Below are 18,072 nucleotides of genomic sequence, written 5' to 3'. Positions count from 1 at the left end.
CATGAGGAGTACAGAAGAAAGTTACTTTGTAGGTTGTTTACATGAGGAGTACAGAAGAAAGTTACTTTGTTGGTTGTTTACATGAAGACTATAGAAGAAAGTTACTTTGTTGGTTGTTTACATGAGGAGTACAGAAGAAAGTTGGGGGCATATCAACAAGAGCTTTATCTCTGCTTTTTTGGCTTTAAAAGACAAAAAGCAGAGATAAAACTAGCGCCCTATCAACAACAGGGTGCTAACATGCAAATTTGCATGTTAGCACCCTTTTACTCTACGCTTCCCCTTGCATCTCTAATGAGATGCAAAGGGGGCGTTCCAGAGCAAAATAATAGGAAAAATGTCGCTAAGCGACATTTCTCCTATTATCAAGAATATCGCTAACCCTGTTAGAGACAAAAAAAGCAGCGCTAACCGCGGTTAACGCTGCTTTTTTACGTCTGGTATTTTTATGACTTAGCCATGATATCCTATGGAAGGAGGATATCATGGCTAAGTTTGCCTGTCCCTATCAACAAGGTAACGTGAGATTATCGCTGGGTTTCCAGCGATAATCTCACGGTAGCCTGTTAGCGTGAGGATTTTTATCGCTATTGAGATAAGCGTTGCTAATAGCACACTATCTCAGCGATAAAAATTCACGCTAGCCGGCGATAATTATCCTCACGCTAAGAGCGCTGAGCGATAATTATCGCCGGGTGTTGTTGATATGCCCCTTACTGTGTAGGTTGTTTACATGAGGAGTACAGAAGAAAGTTACTTTGTTGGTTGTTTACATGAAGACTATAGAAGAAAGTTACTTTGTTGGTTGTTTACATGAGGAGTACAGAAGAAAGTTACTTTGTAGGTTGTTTACATGAGGAGTACAGAAGAAAGATACTTTGTTGGTTGTTTACATGAAGAGTATAGAAGAAAGTTACTTTGTTGGTTGTTTACATGAGGAGTACAGAAGAAAGTTACTTTGTTGGTTGTTTATATGAGGTGTACAGAAGAAAGTTACTTTGTAAGTTGTTTACATGAGGAGTACAGAAGAAAGTTACTTTGTTGGTTGTTTACATGAAGACTATAGAAGAAAGTTACTTTGTTGGTTGTTTACATGAAGACTATAGAAGAAAGTTACTTTGTTGGTTGTTTACATGAGGAGTACAGAAGAAAGTTACTTTGTAGGTTATTTACATGAGGAGTACAAAAGAAAGTTACTTTGTTGGTTGTTTACATGAGGAGTACAGAAGAAAGTTATTTTGTAGGTTGTTTACATGAGGAGTACAGAATAAAGATACTTTGTTGGTTGTTTGCATGAGGAGTGCAGAAGAAAGTTACTTTGTTGGATGTTTACAAGAGGAGTACAGAAGAAAGATACTTTGTTGGTTGTTTGCATGGGGAGTGCAGAAGAAAGTTACTTTGTTGGATGTTATCATGAGGAGTGCAGAAGAAAGTTACTTTGTAGGTTGTTTACATGAGGAGTACAGAAGAAAGTTACTTTGTTGGTTGTTTACATGAAGAGTACAGAAGAAATTTACTTTGTAGGTTGTTCACATGAGGAGTACAGAAGAAAGATACTTTGTTGGTTGTTTGCATGAGGAGTGCAGAAGAAAGTTACTTTATTGGATGTTTTCATGAGGAGTGCAGAAGAAAGTTACTTTGTAGGTTGTTTACATGAGGAGTATAGAAGAAAGTTACTTTGTTGGTTGTTTACATGAAAAGTACAGAAGAAATTTACTTTGTAGGTTGTTTACATGAGGAGTACAGAAGAAAGATACTTTGTTGGTTGTTTGCATGAGGAGTGCAGAAGAAAGTTACTTTGTTGGATGTTTTCATGAGGAGTGCAGAATAAAGTTACTTTGTAGGTTGTTTACATGAGGAGTACAGAATAAAGTTACTTTGTTGGTCGTTTACATGAGGTGTACAGAAGAAAGTTACTTTGTTGGTTGTTTACATGAAGAGTACAGAAGAAAGTTACTTTGTTGGTTGTTTACATGAGGTGTACAGAAGAAAGTTACTTTGTAGGTCGTTTACATGAGGAGTGCAGAAGAAAGTTACTTTCTTGGTTGTTTACATGGGGAGTACAGAAGAAAGTTACTTTGTAGGTCGTTTACATGAGGAGTACAGAAGAAGGTTTTGGAATCTTCAACTCATGATGTAACGGGTCCTGTTTTCGTTGAGGTGTTACATCATCTAACAATATTGCAGGTGTATAGTTGTTGAATGCATAAAGACTCAGACTGTGAACTGTACAAAGTTGTGTGCCAGACCCGCATTTGTATCTAGAAGAACAATTCATCATATAGTGGAAAAGAATAACAAACTACTGTTCATGTTGTCTCAAAGATATCAAGATAATGCTGTGTGCTCTACATGAATACTAAAGAGTGAGATACGGCAGGTTCCAGCGGTATTGTCATGTATGGTTATGAGTAGTATCGCATAGCAAGGTGAAAAGGTAATACTGTATGTTCTAAGCATACCTTATACTTTCTCATCTAGATACATTCTCCCTTTTCATTCCTTAATATAGGACAGCATACAGGGGAATATATGAACCCATTATTGATAGGTCTAGGAAGTGTAGTTATAGTATTATTCTCTCTTACAGATCTCCTTACCCGCTGTTCTGTCCCCAACATCATTTCCCCCACCTGGCCACTCCTGTAGTCTGTGCCATAAGGGTATTCAGACTTGGAGCTGCCTGGAGGTCGACCCTTCTAGCATCTAGCAAGCTCCCGAGGAAGTACTCCCTTGACATTAGGCTCGTTTCGGGAGGTCTGACATGTCATCATGGTATAGGAGCCGGCGAGGCCCTGCATTGAGTGTTTTGACATCAAAGTCCTTTCAGCTAATTGACTCGTGTCCGCAGATTGGACAGGTAACAGTTCATCGCTGTACTAGAGTCAATAATGCCATTCGGCGTCTTTTTTTAAACCATGCGGGACTGTATCAGAGCGCTTTCTTGCTGTCGAAGTTTTAATTTTGCATCTCCCTCACGTTGGTTCTGTTTCACTCTATGTCGGCCACAGAAAGAGAAAGCACCTTGATGCTGGTGCTGTGTTACAAAATGCTCAGCTAGTGGTAGTTGGGATCGTCTTTCTGAATATTGCGGTAGTGCTCCTGTATTCTTGTTTTGAGTGGTCTGGTGGTGCTTCCTGTATACTGTTGGTCAAAAGGACAGGTTACTAGATAGACCACATTGGTACTTTCGCAGTTTATGAAGTCTGCCATTGTTCCTCAGATCTTTAGTTTTGGATGTACCCAGTTTGCAGTTTGAACAATTCCTGCAGGTGTGGAAGCCTTGTGGTTGTTGAAAAGTAGAAGATGCCTTTTTATCCTCTAACAAAGAGAGAGATGATTTGTCTCTCAGATTTGGTGCCCGTTTGTAACTCAGTTGTGGGAAAGTTAAGATGGTATCCTGTATGGTGGGATTACTGGTGAGGAGGGACCAGACTTTTTGTAGAGCTTTTCGTGTATGGTGGTGGTCATCATGGTTATATTTAGTGATGAATCAAACAGTTTGCTTGCTGTCACTTTTTTTGGTACCATGTAAGATGGAATTCCTGTTGGATGCTGAAAATGGATTTTGTGTTGCAGCCAGTTTTATTTTTCATTGTTTCCCCTTAAGTAGAGACATTTTTTAATGTCCCTAATTAGCTGGTCATAATCCATCTGTCCGCTACAGCCCCAGGCACATTAGCCATAGGGGCGAAACACGTGTTGGCAGTCTACACGTCTTATTTACATCAACTGGCATATGTCACCCCTATCAGAGCATGGAATTACATACCCTAAAATAAAGTAGCACATGGCAAACCATGAATGGATGACTCTTTGATGTACTCTGAAAGGAAGGACACCCCTATTCTATTTTCAAGCACTGTTATTGGGGTAAAAAGGGTCCAAGCCCCATTGGAGTGTCCACCTGCAAGACATTTGGGGTATTTCAATCGACAGGAAGAGGAAGTCGGACTTTTCATACTGTTATTCCGTCCCTGTATTTAAATTGGTATTTTTATAAATATTGGGACAGGCCAACACAGCTGACATTCTCACAGTGCTTGCACATCTCATATATTCAGGGACTGATCAATGCCCAAACCTCGCCGCCCTTAAGCACCTGTGAAGTGATAACATGTTCTGTGGCTTTGTTTCCCCTCCACAGCATTTGCATCTAAGTGAGCGGCTCCAAATAGCTGCCAGCCGGATACTTAAACAAAAAGTGTCCTGAAGGAGTATCTTAATCCTGGCCCTGCTAATAAGGACCACAGCCTAGCTGCTTACTCTCTAAAATGGTTTCCATGTACATTAGGTACATATCTAATTGGATTCTGGAGTGCCTTATAAGCCCCTTGTATATGCTCTACTATGTACCTAGGGCATAGGTACCTCAGAGGCCTACCAGGGGCTGCAGCATATATTATGCCACCACTGGGAAGCACTCCAAAATGGCACCACAGGTCTGCTACTGCAGCCTGGGTAAGGGTGTGCTTGCACCCCTTACTGTGATATAGGCTACCTATATCACTACTCTATACAGACACATATAAACATATAAGCCACTCCTATATCAGGCCTTGACAATCCTGAAGGCAGAGTGCTTGGTTTTGTGTGAGAGGGTGCCCAAGCATGAGCTGAGCCCCTCTGCAGCTTTCAGAAATACTTCCTTATGGCTGTTTGGTGATACAGGTTATTGACAGGGTGAGGGCCTGTATAAAACTGTGCACTGTTCACAACGTGTTGACTGACACTGTAAGTTTTTTTACCCAGTTGTACATTTATTTTCAACTTTACATCTGGTAAATTATCTACTTAACCATGCCATTCTGTACATAACAATTTTTCAAAGATGTTTAAACACAAAACAATATAATCAGTATTGATTTCATGAACACCTGTTGTACAATGTCATGTATAATGTGCTTGTTGACATAAAACAATAAAGTTGTTTGACATAAACAATTTCAAAGAAACATTTGGGTCAAAACCCAATCAATGCCCAATGCATTTCGGAACCTTGTGGTTCCTTCGTCAGGGGCCAATCTAAAAAAAGGAAACAAAGAACATTGTCTGAATAAATACTTGTTTTTGGCTCGATCTCACTGTGTGTTCATATTACCCAAATATCTGTGTGTTACCTGTGTTTATTTTTCTTTGGGTGGTGTGCTCTATAAATGACAAGAGGCAAAAAACAGGAAGAATCAGGTAGATTTTTGGCGATTTGGTTATAGTCACTCATAAAAGAATGGGTTCCACGGTGTACCCGGGCTTACCTGGGGAATTTTAATCGTGTGTCTGTAACGATAAGACAAGGATCTGTGTTCAACACGAGCTAAGATGTGATCACAAAGATATTAAAAGAGTGGCGAGCATCCTAACATTATGGATCTCATAAAAACAAGGCTTACCGCAAATGCGAGATTCATACAAACTGTAACGACAAGAACAAATGCAGAGAAAGATGACGTGAGTACGCTAGAGGATTTACGGAAGAAGAAAAAACGATAACTTTCCAAAGCTTAAGCTTTGGAAAGTTATCGTTTTTTCTTCTTCCGTAAATCAAGTATTTATTCAGACAATGTTCTTTGTTTCCTTTTTTTAGATTGGCCCCTGACGAAGGAACCGCAATGTACAACTGGGTAAAAAAACTTACAGTGTCAGTCAACACGTTGTGAACAGTGCACAGTTTTATACAGGCCCTCACCCTGTCAATAACCTAGTTTAACCACGGTAGAAGGGGACATACTTCTACACAACTGGTGCACCGTTGTTAAGAATTCGCAGAAAAAAGCAGTGTAAGCTTTAAGTATCGGAGTGCTCTCCTTCTTCATAACTGTTTGGTGATACAGCCATACCATATACTCTTAAGTGCATTATAACCTTGCGGTAAATGCTAACTTTGGAATGGCTGCATCAAAACATGTCGTGCTTGGTGTCAAGCGCTTTGGAATACTACCCCCCTGCCAGTCCTGGTGGCGGGGGTAAGATACCTTCGCTAAGAAATACGACGCTAAACCTCAGGATACATCCAACACCGAGACCGTGGAAGAACCGTCTGGAGGAACCACCAGCTCTGATATTGACTCACCAGCGCCAGTACCAGAGGGAGAGAACTCAAGATGCAAGGTAAATTTTTTAGAGGAGGTACTACGTTATCGACTAGGTATCAAAACATCAAACACCACAAATACTTCAACCATGGGAGGTTCCCAACAATTTGGACGCCAACAGACACCAACAATAGGCGTCACTACGAGATCCAGAAAAAAGGAGATGGAAAGAAGGACATAACACCACTAAACCTAGTCAAGAACCTATCACATATTCAACTATCTAACCAGGAAGCAAATATTCTGAATAAAGGACTATCTTTTTGCCCCACGGCCCCATGGAATCTTACCAAAACACAGATAGATCTGTTTAAATTCATTCGCAGATTGAAACTCAAGGTGTTCTTTGCAGATCAATATACGAGGCCTGAGCCCACCATAACAACTATCACGTCTGATCTATCAATTCAAGAACTAGAACATGTGGACCTACTGACCAATCTCAGTGAGGCAGACGACGATCGTGATACATTGACCAGAACGGCACTCGAACTTGGAATTGACACGAACCTCACAATTGACAGTAGACTCACTAAAAAGTCTACCTTCCTACCGCAATTACCTGCAGGTAATAGCATTGATGCTTTTCATCTAGCAGTCACACATGATCTGGAACATGAGTACACCAAATACCGGAAAAAAATCTAAATACCTCCCAAAAAATATCACACAAGAGGAGAGGAAGGCCATTACAAACCTTAAAGAAAGAAAAGATCTAATCATCAAGGAGGCAGACAAAGGTGGAAACCCGGTTACACTACATATTGATGACTACATCCATGAAGCGAACCAACAACTTGCCGACAAATCCTGCTATGAACACCTCACCAAAGATCCAACAAAAGATATACTCACATCAATCAGCACTATGCTGGACAAATGGTACACATCAGGACTCATATCACAATCGGAAAAATCTTTCCTATATATTCCGTACCCTACTATGCCCACCCTATACCTCCTCCCTAAGATTCACAAGGGAATTCACCCCCCTCCAGGAAGACCTATCATAGCAGGTATAAATTCACCATGCTCTAGACTAGGTGAATATGTTGATAGGAAACTACAAGGACTGATGAAGGAAATACCATCCTTCATCCAGGATACAAAAGACATCCTGGATAAACTTCAAGACATCGCCTGGGAACCAGACTTCATATTGGTCTGCATAGACATCGTAAGCCTGTACACATCTATCCAACATAAAGACGGACTGAATGCAGTACAATCCTCACTATGGACACAATCGGCAAACCTACTTGAAAGTAACAAAATGACCCTGGAAATGCTGAACTTCTGCCTAAATAACAATGTCTTTAGCTTCAATGGAAAGATATACCGGCAAACACGCGGTACGGCCATGGGAGCCAAATTTGCGCCGCCGTACGCCTGTATCCTAATGAGTCACGTGGAGAAATTCTGGCTATGGGACCCAGAATTTTCAGAATTCACACCCCACATCATAATGTGGCGACGGTACATAGATGACATCCTATGCATCTGGCAAGGAGATGAAACATCGCTCAACAGGTTCCTGAAACTACTAGACAAAAACCCCTGGGGAATTAAAACAACTCATACCTTCTCTAAAAAAGAGATCAACTTTCTTGATGTTACACTCTATGTCAAAAATAATACCCTACAAAGCAAACTATATCGGAAGGAAACAGCGGCCAATTCCATTCTACGCGCTGACAGCTTCCACCCACGACATAACATAAGGAACATTCCTAAAGGTGAACTGCTGAGAACACGCAGAAATTGCAGTGAGGACGACGTCTTTAAAACAAAAGGCGAGGAAGTCATATCTAGACTCACACAACGAGGATATGACCACTCAATGCTGCAGAATACACTGACCTCAGTGGCCAAAGTGGAGAGGAAACAGATGCTCAGGAAAAACACTGAAGAAAAAGCAGAAAAAAAGGAAGATTCAGCACTACGCTTCATTACTGACTATAATATTGGCCATCATCAAATCAGACAAAGCCTCAAAAAACATTGGCATCTATTAAAACAAACACCTAACATTAGTCAAGACCTCAAAACATACCCGGAAATCACATTCAGACGTGCACCAAACCTAAAGGACATGCTCTGTAAATCGGAATTTGAAGACAAACGCAACACAGTCACTACGTTCCTAGACAGACCGCCAGGATTCCACACATGCAAAAATTGCAGCATCTGCAAACTAAGCTGCAGCAAAACCAAAAGAATACCTATAACACAAGGAAGGGAATTCACCATAAAGGAATGGATTGATTGCAATAGCAAATTCTGTATATACGTGATAATCTGCCCCTGCAACCTTCCATACATTGGCAGCACAATCAGACCACTACGGATCAGGATTCAGGAACACTACCGCAACATCCACAAACATTCTACCGGTCACCCACTCACTGAACATTTTGATGGCACTCATCCCCACAAAAAGGACTTTCAATTCTTTGGATTGGAAATTATACACCAAACCAAACGAGGGGGAAATCGTGAACTGAAACTACGAAGACGCGAGAGTGAACTCATCCTGAACTACAAAACCACAACTTTGGGACTCAATAAAGATGCGGAAATGCATGTTTGGTTAGGAGATGACTAACTGCTTCTCCTTCCCTCGCTTATTGGTCCATCTGCACCTCTGAGCCCCAAGACTTCACCTCTGTGCCTTTCCTAATAAAACCCTCCACAAGATGTGCACCGTCTTTACTACCAGAGAATACGCAGCAATTCCCCACTGACAGATATTGCATCGGAAATCTCAGAGCTAATAACTCCAAGCTACCTTGTAAAACCGAATACTCGTTTGCAAGCTTTAAATCCCTTTTTTACCTCTCTTTATAATACAGAACATCCAGGAATGCCTACATCTACAAAATAATTGATGTAATACTGCTGTTGTTTCATCAACGCGCTCTCATGCAAATGTTCATTCGTTATGTTTTTTTACCTATTTCCTCTCCCCAATCCAAAATGGCAACCGCCCTTCTCGTCCTACTTGCTAATTGGCCAATTGCTCCTCTCCAAACACCCCGCTCCAATATGGCGCCAATCGTTAGTTCACCGTCACTTCCAGTTCACCCGGAAGTCTTTACACACGATCACCTTATCTGCGCACAATCCTACCGGCTTCACATCGCGCCACGATCTGAGAAACCCTTCGGCACCTGGCATTAGCCAAGACAATAGGTAAGAGCTACCAGACCACCCCCGTATTGTCCCAATTGACGCCGGCCTTTTTACCCGCACTTCAATTGTTCTGCTTTGTTTTGATTTCCCTCTAGAATCTTCGGGTTGACAAACCCTTACAATCATTCTGATATCCCATTACCTGACCTCCCGGTAAGGGAACCTCGATCTTTTTGAGCACCTCACATGGCCTTGCTCACCCAATACGCCGAGCGCATCTGTACGTTTCACAATTTCGACACACTTTTAAATGAAACACCAGTATCACGCTACGGTTGGCATTCACGAACGATTCCTACACTTTTACCTGAGTCTAGCGCGTATGAGCACCTCTTGACACCTTGAACTAGCCACACTCCACAATATTGCCACAATGCCCATGACCACTGTCTCGATTATTTCTAAAGATATCACAAGATCATTAATGATTAATACCTGCATGATACTGCATCTTTCAAATCACCTTGTTCTTAAACGAAGGACACATTCGACCCGCGGCCCGTCCTTGTCACCGCCTAACTTTTATTGCCGCCACCTCCTAATAATGTGACTAAAGTCAACCTCTCTCTCTTCCCTTCATACCTGACCGGACCGCCTTGACGCTGAACTCCAAATAATTCTGTAATTATATACTGTGTTTCTACCATCTTACATCTGATTTTACATATCCTGTTTTTGACGTCTCTCGACCATGTCATTGCTTTACCATCACGAATTGTACCTTAACTATTAACTATTAATACCCGACTTCTTGTATGACATGCTCTCTCCTCATTTGTGATCTTGAATGTCCGCTTGAATCTGTAAATTGAAATAATGCCTTCGTGACCTTGATGGTGTTACAAACATGCATGTTACGAACGGATCTCTATCCCACTCCTGTCCTGGACACAAACGCTGTCATAATTATTGTTATTATGAAATCTTTACAAACATGTACATTGTCAATCGCTATTTGCTCTGAATGTCCTTTTGCATACGCGCGCCACCGTTACTTGTTGTTATCCAAAACCTCGTAATTTATTTACCTTCCATTATCACACTTGTCATTCTGTTTGCATTTGACTAAACATAAATAATCATGCAAATGTCCTAAATGTATGTAATGTTCCTCCACTAATGCCAACCTACCCCTTTTCTTACTTTCTATTCTATCTCTCTCCCTCACCATCTAAATGATCCAAATACCGTTATCACATTCCCCCTCTTTCCGCACAACCTAACCGCTCCTTGCTCGACCACCCCAATCACTAACGTTGACCCCCACATAATATCTATCCTGTATTAACCCACACATATACTTCTCCTTGCAACTACACCTTCTTTTTCGGAAACAACCCTTGCCCTTCTCTCATATTCTAACTCTGTTCTCTTCCCTCCTTCCTTCCGTTTTCACTGGTCTCCTTTAACAACTTGTTTACTTCCTCACCCCTCCACCTCTATTCCCACCTAACACACCCTCATATACTAACTATATGATCCACTTGACTGGGTGCTATGAACTCTTATGGCTACTCTATCTCTGCTCAGCCCTGAAGAAGCCCTAGGCCTGATGGCCGGTTAGAGGGCGAAACACGTGTTGGCTGTGGCTGTGCCATCCTTGCTCTTTTCTGATAAACAAATAAAAGCACAAACTTCTCACCAGTATCGCTTGATATACTTGCATCAATTGGATATTTTATCATAATCAACCATAAAAAATCCAGACTCTTGCCCGGACACACTAAACTCATCCGGGGGTAAGATTCCACCCTTCTAGAGGGAGAGACATGTTCACACTGGCTAAACCCGGTAGGACTTTCCTGAGCTCTGACATCACACAAAGGATGCCTCTGCCACAGACACGGGTCTGGCCTCCTGCTGCTGACCGAAACTCCGGCAGGGGAGGCCTGGACAATAGGTTTCCTGTCGAGGGGAGGTGTCCCCACCTCCCCAGACAGGCTGATGTGTATTGGGGCTGGGCGGGAGCACTCTCTGGTGATTTGAAGTCCTGCACTGGGGGCACACTTGGTGTCCCTGTGTATACTCCAGTTCAAACCGGTTGCAGTGGCTACCTGCCCCTGCTCTGGAGTGAAACTGGACAAAGGAAATGTGTGTAACCACCACTCCTTCCTGGCCCACCCATAGGTGGGGCCTCAGAGTTAGTCCATCCCCTAAACTTACTACAAGTATAGGAATCCAGTCCCTAGGACTTGAGATTACCCTGGACGAAACTCTGCAATGTACATCCTGGACCTTCGACGTTCTATCCTGACTAGAAGATTGAAGAGATCTCCCTTGGGGTCAAGGAGTGGCTCCCCTCCTTGGCAGGCACCAAAGAAGCAACTGACCGGTCTGCAATTATGAAGCTCCCGCCGGACGCCAAAGTCTTTGCATCCCCAGAGGTAGATTTCCCACTTCCCCGAGGTTATCCTGAGTCCACAGCAAAGCTGAGGCCCGTGGCTATTGTGGGTGATGTGGAACCGTGACCCTTGGACACCGTGAACTTTTGCAGCAACACTATCTTTCTGGTCCTCCTCGAAGTTGAGCTTTGGGCTCTGAGTAGCCCCAGCCTTGAGCTCCTCCTCCACCAAAGAATGTTGGCCTCCACTCCATGAGTGCCCCGTGGGCCAGCTTGAAGTGCGACCGCTCGAGGCTCCTTCGTGATCATTAGCCCGTTAGCTAGCAGGTCCACAAAGGCGACTCCTTTTCTGATTGGGCTTACCTAGTTGCTCCAGACATGCCCTGACTTACCCTCGCTGGGTGAGTCCCTCAGACCTTGCTGGTCTGCACCGCAGTCCTTTCTCTGAATTCCAGTGACTTGCCGTTGCCAAGGCTTGTTGGGTCCATTCTGGTCGCCGACACTGCAGCACTCAACAGACTTTGTGGGACAGCTCGAATCCAGCTCACGGATTTCGTCGACCCCTCCTGGACCTCGTGGCTGAAGAGTCAAGACACCCATCAACTCACCTGAAGCACCCGACATCGGTGGGCATTGGTCCATCCTGCCCTCGGTCACTGGCTAGTGACCCACACTCTCTCCCCTCTGCTTTCAGGTTCCTTAGATCCCAGATCCAGGCTTGGATCTCTTCGGACACTTCTCCTCTTCACGGCAGCAGCAGTTCTTTGCAGGCTTCCATTGGAATTGACGACGCAACCCGACACCAAAAGACACCTATGCTCCCGGCTTCCCTGGGTGAGGTAACTCGAGTACTCGGGTGCTCCCGTGTGTGCTAGCCCTAGAACTTCTTAAGTCCAAAAAGGTCAGGTCCAGACTCGATTAGAAGTGTCCCTAATCTTTAAATTTCCAACCGCGACATTGCCCTTTGAAGATAATAGGAACCCGCGGTTGTGTTTACACTGCATACAGTCCCCGTGGGTCCCATGTGTCACTGTTGAATACTGACTTGTAACTTAAGTACTTCGAACTCTAGTCTCATAAAGAGACTAGAGGGGTGTGTGTTAACCTAAATAAATATATTTTAAATATAGACCTGGTGTGGTTGTCCTTTCATTTGATCATTCAAGAGATTATATACTGGTAAAAGAAGCTGCTTTACATTCCTTCAAGACTTAGCCTGAAGGCTGCTCTCCATAGCTCCCACTAGGATAGCTTTCATATAAGGTTGTCTTTAACCATTCACCATAAGGGGTTGTTTGGACTGATACAAGGTGCCCACTAGAACAAGTGGACAGCATATACCAGGCCACCTTCTCACAGGTATGGCGATTCTCCGTCTATGTATAGCATCGCCATGGTTTGATCCCAATCCCACCGGATCCCAGCAGTGACTTTCTCACCTGCTGGCAAACTATAAAGTGGAAAAGGCGATCTATGCAAGGAGGGGAATACGCTCACAAATGAAAGACCTAAAAATCTGGGCACCATTGACTAGATGGATAGAGAAAAATGCGTAACTTATAAAGAGGAAACCAACTTAGTGACAACACTGAGGACAACTGAGTGAGGCCAACTCCCACGAAAGATAAATGAAAATAAAATGCTTAATTGTTTTTTGTGATAATGAACTTCAATGGATGGATACACTGCCTTATAAAATGCAAAAAAAGGAAGCTTGATGGCCCCTCAACTTTGTTTTTGTTTTGGGAGCAGCTGGAATTTCAAATATCAAAGCACCTTCTCCCCCTGCACTTTGCTGCTGGGAATGAAATCAGACAAAGTGCAGGCGCTGCTGAATGTGTCCTGGTGTCTGAAAATTACACTGGGATGAGTTAGTATAGCCAACTGTATGGCATTGAACCAGTGTGTTGCATGGGAATGAGGGTGTGACATGGAAAGAACGATGTGGGAACAAGGAGGTTCAATAGGAACAAGAATGTCGCATGGGAGCAAGGGTGTCGCATGGAAGCAAGGGTGTTTCATGGAACAAGTGTGTCGTATGGGAACAAGGGTGTTGCATGGGGACAAGGGTGTCGCTTGCAAACTAGGGTGTCACATAGGAACATGGGTGTCGCCTCGAAGAAGAGTGTTGCGTGGAACAAGGGGTCACATGTGAACTGGGGTGTCCCATGGACCAAGCATCTCGCATGGGAAAAAGGGTATTGCATGGCGACAAGGGTGCCACATGGGAAAAAGGATGTTGCATTGGGACAAGGATGTCGCATGGGAACACGGGTGTCGCAGGTTACGGATGGAACAAGGGTGTTGAATGGGAACAAGGGTGTGGCATGGGAACAAGGGCGTCGTCTGGAACAAGAGGGTCACCTGGAACAAGGGTGAAGTATGGGAACAAGGGTGTGGCATGGAATAAGGGCATTGCATGGGGAAAAGGGTGTTGGATGGAAACAAGGGGGTCTCATTGGATCTCATAGGCACTTTGATGATTGGCCGTGTTGCTGCATTTTACTCTGTGTATAACATATGTACTACATGTTTGAGAAGTCCCAAGTACGTAGAGTTTTGGTATTCCAGCCTTGACCCAACAAGAACTATGATTACCATTTTTAAAGCTTCCACAGATAACAAGCATTGGTGAATGCATTAGGTTTTGCCGATGTGATTATTAAAATATATTTTTTTGTAAGAGCCTTGTGGGACATACGAGTTATAGGGATAGGTCGATAGAACAAGAGTAACATGTAAAAACACTGAGGTGCTTGGAAAGGATGGTCACAGGGTAGATGCTGGTTAAAAAAAAAGAACATGGCGAGGGATGTGCAGGCAAAAGCTTTAAAAAAAAGTCCCACAAAATGAAAGAGCACAGTACTTTAGCCTCGGGGCACTGATAAAGAGCAAACACATGAGGAAGCACAGGAAACAGTATGCTACAGCCAATAGAAATGGAGGAAAAGTAAGTTGCAAGCACAGGAGCCAATGAAAAGCAAGGGAGTAGGATGTAGCCCCCTTTAAGATTTATATTAACAATAGACTTCACAAGTTCAGCGCAAGCGCTGTGCAGGTGAAACCTAAAACAACAGCCTGTGCTGTTGGCGCATGCGGACTGACGAGTACTTTTTCTTGGGATGTGGACGTGCGACACCTTAGTTAAGAATCCATGCATCTCCAAATGTACAAACCCTCGGCAAAGTAGTATTAAATCTCTCACCTTCTTACCCACCACTCACCCTGCTGAAACTCGGAACACCTCAGAAATACAGAGAAACTTTTTTATATAGAGAGTTACTTTCTTACACAAGCATTGGCAAAGCCAACAGGTCTCGCCCATTCAAGTGCTATTGGCATTACAGATATGTTTTAGCCATGTTGTACCCCAGAGTGGCTGCTGCTCGTCCTGGCTAAAAGTTTGTGACATAAATGAGAGATCCCTGGACTAGAATGATGTGAATGAGAGTGTCCTGAAGTGGAATGTTATGTTATGTTAGTTAAACTTATATAGCGCACGGTTACCCTAAGGTGTCCTGGCATAAATGAGAATGTCAGGGAGTAGAACGGTGTGAATTAGAGTGTCGTGGAGTAGAGTGGCATGAATGAGAGTGGCATGGATTAGAGTGGCGTGAATTAGAGGGTCGTGGAGTAGGGCAGCCAAGGAGAATTTCCTACATAATAAAATTGAAATAGCCCACAATAAGAGTAAGGACGTTTTTAAGATAGTGAAATCTTTCATCTCCCCAAGGGAATTCAAAACAGAGGCCCCACTCTCTGCTGAGTGGTCTGAGCAGGTAGCAACATCCGTCCACAAGATTGCTCTGATCCAACTGTCTTTTGTCAAAGTATCAGTGGAGGACTGACTTGTCGATAAATCCCTAAATGTAAAATTATGTTCTGTGCAGCCCCCAGCACTGTTAGAGTTCCATGAACTGCAACCTGAGGAGTCGCTCAATCACCTTTTCAGACTTACATCAGTCTCCCCCACCGAAGCCTGCCTCGTCAAACTAGTAACACCATTAGCTCCCACTATTAACCCTATTGTTAATTAGGTGCTGAACATATTGTTCCTACAGATTTCTGCATATCAGAACATTCCAACCAATCACAGGCCCATCTCTCTCCTCCCAATTTTCTCTAAAGGTTTTAGAGAAACATGTAAATAAAGCACTTTCTGAATATATTGAAAATAATAACCTGCTGCATTACTCCCAATCTGGATTCAGGCTAAATCACAGTACCGAATCAGCCCTATTTGAAGTTACAGAATACATTAAGGAGAAACTCGATCAGGGGGGCAGAGCAGCTCTTGACCTCTCTGTGGCTTTGATATGGTTCAGCATGAGAGACTTCTCGCCAGGTTGCGAAACCTGTGTGTGGGTGGGTCCGCCTTGGCCTGGTTGATTGAAATCTTTTTTTGAAAGATAGATTGCAGGAAATATGGACACCCCCTTTCTCATCTCTCATGCCAAATCTGAATGTGGTGGTACCACAGGGCTCCATTCTTAGCCCCACCCTCTTCAATATATATATGCCACCTTTAGCATCCTTGGTAGAGGAAGAAGGAGATAAGATTATCTCCTATGCCGATGATATACAACTGATCTTTACGTGTGAAAAAGGAGCAGATTTTGTTGGAGACAGGACCAGATTCTGCCTCACTAAGATATTTAACTGGCTACAAATAAATCAGTTAAAAAGCAACCTGGACAAATCTGATATTATTCTGTTTCGTCAACCAGCAATGAGCACCTGGTGGCCAATGGAGCTTTCTCCCCTCAATCAGCCCAACAAAGGGTTACAAATGTAGGCATTGGCATTGACAATGCCCGTTCCATGGGCCCCAGATCCAAACTTTGATTGGCTCCTGTTTTGGCATACTCCGCATGCTAAAAAAAGTCTTCCTCTCCTGCGAGTCGACACAAGGAAGACCGTGGTCCAGGCTTTAGTGACATCTAGATTGAACTACGCTGATAGTCTTTACCTCGGCCTACCTGACTATCTCACTCAGCATCTACAAGTAGTGCAGAACGAGCGGCCAGAGCGATCCTTAGACCTATGCCTCGAGCTCACATGATGCCCTTTCTTAAATCTCCGCACTGCTCCGAATGAAAGAAAGAATTAAGTTCAAAGTCATGGTGATATTTTTTAAAGCACTCCATAGCCTTGGCGCTGCGTACTTGAAGAAGCGAGCTATTCGTTCTATTCCAACTAGATTCTTAAGATCCACCACCGCAGACCTTGCACACATCCCTAAAATACGCTTAGCATGCATAGGGTGAAGGTCCTTTGGGTATCTGAGCACAAAAACATGGAACAGCCTTCTCGCCTCATTGAGAGCCTCAGCTGACCTGACAACGTTAAAAAAACATCTCAAAACCTGGCTTTTCAAGAATTAGTCCTTGACCCTGTTTCGGGACAGGGCGCTCCCCCACCGCATCAGCACACCCTGCTGGTGCCGTGTCCCTGCCCCTCGCTACTGCTGCTACCGCTGGAAGTTCGAGGCCCTCCTCCACCCACAGGCTCCCACCTGCGCCTCATCCCTGGTGGCCCAGTGGTATTGCTCTGCCTGTTTCTGTCTGCTTTCTCTCTTTTTGCTCATTTGTGCTTGCTCTGTCCATCCGATTGTGTTCTGTCTGCTTTCACTCTCTCTGCTCATCTGTGCTTGTTTTTTGTCCATCTGATCGCGTTGTGTCCCAGTCTAACTCGCTTTCTTTCCGTTTTTCGTGATCTCCCATTGTGCTGCCTCTGCTCCCCTCTGATTCCCCCCTAAGTAAATAAAGTTGCCTCCTTGTCTTATTTCCTTTTTTCGACATCCTTTCCTCCTTTCCCTGCTGCCTGCTTCACGCTCTTTCCCGCCGCTGCGTCCTCTGCGGCCCCACCACCCTCCCTCCCATTGGCTCCCGCTACCCATGTCCCAGCTGCTCCTCCCTCCCTCCACCCCTTTTTAATGCAGGGCGCTGCGCAGCGAGGGAGCAGCCCTTGACCCTGTTTCAGGCCAGGCCGCTCCCCCGCCGCATCAGCACACCCTGCTGGTGCCGTGTCCCTGCCCCTCGCTACTGCTGCTACTGCTGGAAGTTCGAGGCCCTCCGCCACCCGCAGGGTCCCACCTGCGCCTCATCCCTGGTGGCCCACTGGTGGGCTGTAAGTATTGCTCTGCCTGTTTCTGTCTGCTTTCTCTCTTTTTGCTCATTTGTGCTTGCTCTGTCCATCCGATTGTGTTCTGTCTGCTTTCACTCTCTCTGCTCATCTGTGCTTGTTTTCTGTCCATCTGATTGCGTTGTGTCCCTGTCTACCTCGTTTTCTTTCCGTTTTTCGTGATCCCCCGTTGGTTGCCTCTGCTCCCCTCTGCTTCCCCCCCCCGAGTGAATAAAGTTGCCTCCTTGTCTTTTTTGCTTTTTTCGCCGTCCTTTCCTCCCTTCCCCGCCGCCCGCTTCCTGCTCTTTCCCGCTGCTGCGTCCC

Source organism: Triturus cristatus, chromosome 4_2 (assembly GCF_964204655.1).
Source record: "Triturus cristatus chromosome 4_2, aTriCri1.1, whole genome shotgun sequence".
Classification (NCBI taxonomy): domain Eukaryota; kingdom Metazoa; phylum Chordata; class Amphibia; order Caudata; family Salamandridae; genus Triturus; species Triturus cristatus.
The sequence above is the reverse complement of the archived record's forward strand: the minus strand, read 5'-3'. Positions refer to the sequence as shown.